Source organism: Mirounga angustirostris, unplaced genomic scaffold (assembly GCF_029215605.1).
Source record: "Mirounga angustirostris isolate CCGP_5_RB_7025 unplaced genomic scaffold, mMirAng1.0.hap1 SCAF_10, whole genome shotgun sequence".
NCBI lineage: Eukaryota > Metazoa > Chordata > Mammalia > Carnivora > Phocidae > Mirounga > Mirounga angustirostris.
This window is the reverse complement of record NW_026991718.1, coordinates 114109041-114116189: the sequence shown is the minus strand read 5'-3', so window position 1 is coordinate 114116189 and position 7149 is coordinate 114109041. Positions and strand designations below refer to the sequence as shown.

The 7149-nt window shown below is 40.1% G+C and overlaps 1 long non-coding RNA gene across 1 annotated transcript in view; it reads right to left on the bottom strand.

The window, feature by feature from the left end:
- Nucleotides 1-223: 223 nt before the first annotated feature.
- The window catches only part of LOC123851697 (uncharacterized), a 28701-nt gene continuing 21775 nt past the window's right edge, over nucleotides 224-7149 (bottom strand). The window contains exon 4 of the long non-coding RNA XR_006792678.3: nucleotides 224-259. This is a non-coding gene — a long non-coding RNA (uncharacterized LOC123851697). The remainder of the gene's footprint in view (nucleotides 260-7149) is intronic.

Here is a 7149-nt window from a genome sequence, read left to right as displayed (position 1 = left end):
TCTTCTAGTTTAACAACAGAGGGGACAATGAAACCAATGCCACAATCAACTGAGGCAACACACTTCAGACGCATATGTTGGGATTGATGGAAATACTGCATTTTATGAACCATGTCCATTGTAATTTGCACAGTTCATTAAACTAATGAAGGACAAAACACTGAATCATATTGATATGATATTGTAATATATCAATAAATCAGTTGTTATGTGTACTTGCCTATTTTTCCAGATTTTATAGCTTCTTTGTTATGCTGTTCTAAGGAGAAGAAGAAAGATCTGTTAGTACTGACATAGAAAGACCACAATTTATTAATGGAGAAAATTATAGAGTAGAACGCATCTTATGATGCCAGTTTTGTAAAAATATGTGTGTATTTGTATATGCATAATAAAAATTCTGGAGGGCTTTGATATTTTATTTCCACATTGTTTCCTTTTCATGAGCCTTTATTTCCTTTATAACCAGAAAACCAATATAAATTTCCATTATGAAAACCTTGAACAAACAAAGCCAAAGCCATGCTTGAGCTTGAAAGAGAGTTTTCAATGTCTATAAACCGGCCAATGCTTACTCCAAGCTGACTTTGTGTGAATGCTGGGACTAAGGCAGAAGGGAAAGGGGTATTAGTAAAAAATCCTGAAATGAGGATGAAGGAATTCAGGTCTTGAGATAGGGAAAGAGAGGAGTAGCTCTCTTTGTAAAATTGAGTAGTAGAGTCAGGATATAAAGAACTTAGAGCTACCTGGAGGGAAGGTAAGTTTATCAGCATACCGGATACAATTTTTTTTTCACATTTCTCTCTGACCTCAGATTGTGCACAACCCCAGTGAAGGGTAGAGGAGATGCTGGTGGTATGAATTCTTCATCCTCCTTTCACTTTTCAGACACAGACTCAGGGCAAATCAAGTATTAATAAGTGAGAGGAATAAGAGAGCAGAGTATTTCTGCAGGCCCTGTCCAGGGGTCAGCTCATCTATGGCTGTATGGTCTTTAAGGCTCTCATCCTAGAACCCAAGTCTGTAGGAACTTTTTCAACTTGTCACACTGGCAATACACGAGGTTTACTATCCCTAGATTACCCCTTGTATGAGGTTTTATTACTGTCATTCTTCCCAGATCCCATTTGTAATTTCAGAGCTTGGGGGTTCTGTTTATATGTTTGTTTTTTATATAATTGTCTGTTTATCTTCCTAGCTTCTCTCTGTATCTTCCTGAGCAACTTCTCCAGTGTTCTTGGTCTTCCACTTGTCAGCCACAAATGTAGTCAATATGAGGTCCATTATTTACATAAAGATAAAATTTCTTTTTTTTTTTTTTAAGATTTTATTTATTTACTTGACAGAGAGAGACACAGTGAGAGAGGGAACACACCAGGGGGAGTGGGAGAGGGAGAAACAGGCCTCCTGCGGGGCAGGGAGCCCGATGCGGGGCTCGATCCCAGGACCCTGGGCCCATGACCTGAGCCAAAGGCAGATACCTAACGACTGAGCCACCCAGGCACCCCAAAGATATAATTTCTATAACATGACCAGTTGTTTCTATATATCTCCACATCTCATATAAAGAGATTTAAGATTGTTGATACATTCAATTAATACAGAAGACTGCAATCACATTATAGATCCAATTATGTATTGAAAGGGCCTGGTACATTGTAGGCCCATTTAAAGGTTAGCTTCCTCCTAAAGAGAGAGTTAAAATATATATTGCTAATTCTAAAAGGAAACATTGCAATCTTGATATTGCCAAAGATTTCTGAAGACAGAAAAGCACTAACTATAAAAGAAAAAGATGATAAACTGGACTTTATAAAAAGATAAAACTTTCTAGGGGCGCCTGGGTGGCTCAGTTGTTAAGCGTCTGCCTTCAGCTCAGGTCATGATCCCAGGGTCCTGGGATTCCTGCTTCTCCCTCTGCCTGCCACTCCTCCTGCTTGTGCGCCCTCTGTCAAATAAATAAAATCTTTTTAAAAAATCATAACTACTGATTTAAAAAAGAAGAAAGAAAACCACCACACCATATGATCTGCTCTAACTAATAAAATTGGTGGCATGTATGAGTTCTGGGTAGAAGCTTTAAGAGCCTGTGAGTGGTCTGCCTGCCTCTTTTTCCTCATCCATAAAACAGGCAATGTTTCAGATAGAACGCCTGGGTCCTGCAGTAAAGTTGATGTGGAACAAAGCTGCAGCCAGTTCACAATATTGTGAGTGAGAAATAAACCTTGCTAGGGGCGCCTGGGTGGCTCAGATGGTTGAGCGTCTGCCTTCAGCTCAGGTCATGATCTCCAGGTCCTGGGATCAAGCCCCGCGTCGGGCTCCCTGCTTGGCGGGGAGTCTGCTTCTACTTCTTCCTCTGTCTCTCCCCACTGCTCCTGCTCTCTCTCAAATGAATAAATAAAAAATTAAAAAAAAAAAGAAATAAACCTTGCTACTATAAGTCATTAAGATTTGGGTGCTGTTTGTCATTACAGCATAACCTAGCCTATCATGATTAATACAGTCACTTTTTATTGACCACTGCCAAATATGTTAGGCATAGTACAAAGTACTTAACAAGTAGTATCCCATTCAATATTTACAACAATGGTAGGTATTGTTATCCTCACTATATAGAAGGCATAGGTCTATCAGGGTGGCCTTTTCCCCACATTCCACTTCATCTCTCAAATCTTTTTTTTTTTTAAGATTTTATTTATTTATTTGACAGAGAGACACAGTGAGAGAGGGAACACAAGCGGGGGGAGGGGGAGTGGGAGAAGGAGAAGCAGGCTCCCCGCTGAGCAAAAAGCCCAATGTGGGGCTCAATCCCAGGACCCTGGGACCATGACCTGAGCCGAAGGCAGATGCTTAACAACTGAGCCACCCAGGTGCCCCTCTCCAAATCTTTAATCTATATAGAAACCATTTCTTTGGAGCCCAAAATAAACAAACAAACAAAAAACCTCAAAACCTAGCAGATTCAGAAAGTTCCAAGGTTGGAAGAGATTATAGATCATTTAATAAACATATCCTTTAAGAATCCCGAGTTCAACATCTTTCCTAATTGTGCAGCTTCTGATTGAAACACCACCTGTAATAAGAACTTATTACCTAGTAGGGCAGTCCACTCTGTATTTGTTCTGTTAGGATTATGAAAAAAATCTTCCCTATATTCAGCTAATCCTGATGCCCTGCAAATTTTACCCACTGGTCCTGGTCTTGGGGCCAAACAGACTAAGTCTAAATCCTTTTCTAGGGCGCCTGGGTGGCTCAGTTGTTAAGCGTCTGCCTTCGGCTCAGGTCATGATCCCAGGGTCCTGGGATCGAGTCCCACATCGGGCTCCCTTCTCCGCGGGAAGCCTGCTTCTCCCTCTCCCACTCCCCCTGCTTGCATTCCCTCTCTTGCTGTGTCTCTCTCTGTCAAATAAATAAAAAATAAAATAAAATAAAATCTTAAATCCTTTTCTATTTGATTGGCCTTCAGATAGTTTGAGACAATTCTACATTATCTTGGATCTCTCTTTATCACCCTCATCTCATCAAAGTCACAAAATATCTGTCCTGTTTTTATTGCTCTAAGATTCTAATAATGGTTTTTTGTGCATTTCCTTCTAGGTAACATTTGTGCATTTTATCAATTTTATTTGTTTATTTGAAGAGAGAGAAAGCGCGTGCAAGGGGAGGAGCAGAGGGGGAGGGAGAGAATGCCAAGTAGAATCTGTGCTGAGCGTGGAGTGTGACACGGGGCTTGATCTCAAGACCCTGACATCAGGACCTGAGCTGAAACTGAGTCTGACACATTATAACCAACTGAGCCACCCAGGTGCCCCACATTTGTGCATTTTAACAAACACCTTGATCCCAGATAGTCAAACTAATGGTGAGAATTTTAGAATACAAGGAGGTCAGTGAGGGAGATACTACATGCCACTGTGGGAGAAACAAAATTGTTGCAGCCTGGTATTCACAATCGTTCTCAGCGAGTGTGCAATAAAATTTACAAGCCTCTTACTAAGCTTCATGTGGTGTATTTTAATGAAATAAAATCTCTTTTTATTCAATAAAACAGTGTTTAAGTGTTTTAACTGGCGAGTAAAGAAACATTAAAGGCAAAACTTTTTTTTTCCATAGCCTGTAATATTCAGGAACAGTATCTGCTCTTTCTCCAAAAACAAATGTGTTAATTTAAATCTGTTTGCAAAAGAAAAAAGAGGAAGGAGAAAGCTGTGTTCTGTTCATTAACACCCTCAAGAATTACCATGTTTAGAACAATACTTATAACCTTATTTGGGGTTACACCAAGGAACAAAGCAAGGAAAAACAACATAAAAATGAAGTCAATGTGGTAGCACAAAAAGAAGAAATGACTAGGAGACTGTAAAGCGGGAATCTAGTTTCTGCTTTGCCACTACCTAGACGGGTGACGTGCACAAATTGCTTCACTTCTTGGACCTCAATTTCTTTATCTATAAAGTGTTGAAATTGGAATAGATGACTTAGAAAGTCTTTTGGCTTTTTTCATAGAAGTTTAAGGATTTTTTAAAATTTAATATAGTTTTATTATGTTATGTTAGTCACCATCCAGCACATCATTAGTTTTCATTGTTTTCGTATAACACCCAGTGCTCCATGCAATACATGTCCTCCTTAATACCCATCACCAGGCTAACCCATCCCTCTAAACCCTCCCCTCTTAAACCCTCAGTTTGTTTCTCGGAGTCCATAGTCTCTCATGGTTTGTCTCCCCCTCCGATTTCCCTCCCTTCATTTTCCCCTTCCTTCTCCTAATGTCCTCCACGCTATTCCTTATGTTCCACAAATAAGTGAAACCATGTGATAATTGACTTTCTCTGCTTGCCTTATTTCACTTAACATAATCTCTTCCAGTCCCATCCATACTGATGTAAAAGTTGGGTATTCATCCTTTCTGATGGCTGAGTAATATTCCATTGTAGATATGGACCACATCTCCTTTATCCATTCATCTGTTAAAGGGCATCTCGGCTCTTTCCACAGTTTGGCTATTGTGGACATTGCTGCTATGAACATTGGGGTGCATATGGCCCTTCTTTTCACTACATCTGTGTCTTTCGGGTAAATACCCAGGAGTGCAATTGCTGGGTTGTAGGGTAGCTCTATTTTTAATTTTTTGAGGAACCTCCACACTGTTTTCCAAAGTAGCTGTACCAACTTGCATTCCCACCAACAGTGTAAGAGGGTTCCCCTTTCTCCACAACCTCTCCAACATTTGTTGTTTCTTGTCAATTTTTGCCATTCTAACTGGTGTAAGGTGGTATCTCAGTGTGGTTTTGATTTGAATTTCCCTGATGGCTAATGATGATGAACATTTTCTCATGCGTCTGTTAGCCTTTTTAATGTCTTCTTTTGAGAAGTGTCTGTTCATGTCTTCTGCCCATTTTTTTTTAAGATTTTATTTATTTGACAGAGAGAGACACAGTGAGAGAGGGAACACAAGCAGGGGAGTGGGAGAGGGAGAAGCAGGCTTCCCACGGAGCAGGGAGCCCGATATGGGGCCTGAACCCAGGACCCTGGGATCATGACTTAACGACTGAGCCACCCAGGCGCCCCTGCCCCCCCTTTTTTTTTTAAGTTTTATTTATTTAAGTAATCTCCACACCTAACATGGACCATGAACTCATGACCAACCCCAAGATCAAGAGTCACACGCTCTTCCAACTGAGCCAGCCACGTGTCCCATAATAAGTTTAATTTTAACACAGAGGTATATACAGTTTTCCGGTACAGAGGAATGGGACCAGTGGTATACTGATAAATGCTTGATAATAATGTAAGTGTTTAATAATAATTGGCTTTCTAGGGAGAAAAAAATCTCTGTTTTGATGTACAACAAAACAGTGGTGTAAATAATTCTAGCATGGCCAGTTTTCAAGCTACCAACTGTTTAACAGCCTCTAACAAAATTTCTGAAAATTTAATAATTAGCATTCAAAACCAGTAAGAGCAGGCTCCAGCATACCAGCAGATACGACTCCATTTATTCATTTGCCCATTCCATTCATTCAACAAACACTCCCTGAGCATTTATTATTTATGTGCAGGCATTAAATTAAATGGAGTACACAAAGATGTGTAAAATTTGGTTCTTGTCCTAAGAGGTTTAGATTCTAGTAAACAGGAAATGAATACAGGTAACTCTAATGCTAGAAAGAACATGACAAATAATATAAAGAAGGCAGGCAAAAGTAAAGTATTATAAAGGTTCAGAGGAGAAAGAGACTATTGCTTTCTGAGGTTACTGGGTGGAAGGGACCTTGCAGAAGGAAAATAATAGATTTCTCAAAAAGAATAAGGCTACTTAAGGATATATTTTTTAAAGATTTATTTATTCATTTTAGAGAGAAAGAGAGAGAGAGCGCGGGGTGAAGGGCAGAGGGAGAGGGAGAGAGAATCTCCAGCAAGACTCCCTGCTGAGCGTGGAGGCTGACATGGGGCTCAATCTCATGACCCTGAGATAATGACCTAAACTGAAATCAAGAGTTGGATGCTTAACCGACTGAGCCACCTAGGTGCCCCAAAGATATTTTTTGTTTAGAAGAGCTATCTAATAGGAAAGAAGTAGCATGTATGTTGGGAAATTAGGAACCTAAGAAGAAATACTTGGAGGAAGCTAGAAATAAAGAGGCCTAAGAAGTGATTATAAGGTGGGAGAATAATAAAAGCCACCAGGTCAGATGGCTCCACAAAGAAGAACAATCTTTTTTTTTTTTTTTTTGAAGATTTTATTTATTTATTTGACAGAGAGAGAGACAGCGAGAGAGGGAACACAAGCAGAGGGAGTGGCAGAGGGAGAAGCAGGTCTCACACAAAGCAGAGAGCCCGACATGGGGCTCGATCCCAGGACCCCAGGATCACGCAGGACCCCGGGATCACGACCCGAGCTGAAGGCAGATGCCTAATGACTGAGCCACCCAGGTGCCCCACAAAGAAGAACAATCTTAAAATGAAATGAGTTTAATACCATTCTGAGGAAACTGAAGTACAATTTAGGAAAGAAGATAGTAAGAAAGCCTTGGGTCATTTCTAAGGAACACAGTTCCACTAGTTTAAAATTTCATTCCAAGGTTCTTAAAAATTTTACCCGTGAGAACATAGAGTTTACTGCCAGTAATCATAGACAATAAGGAA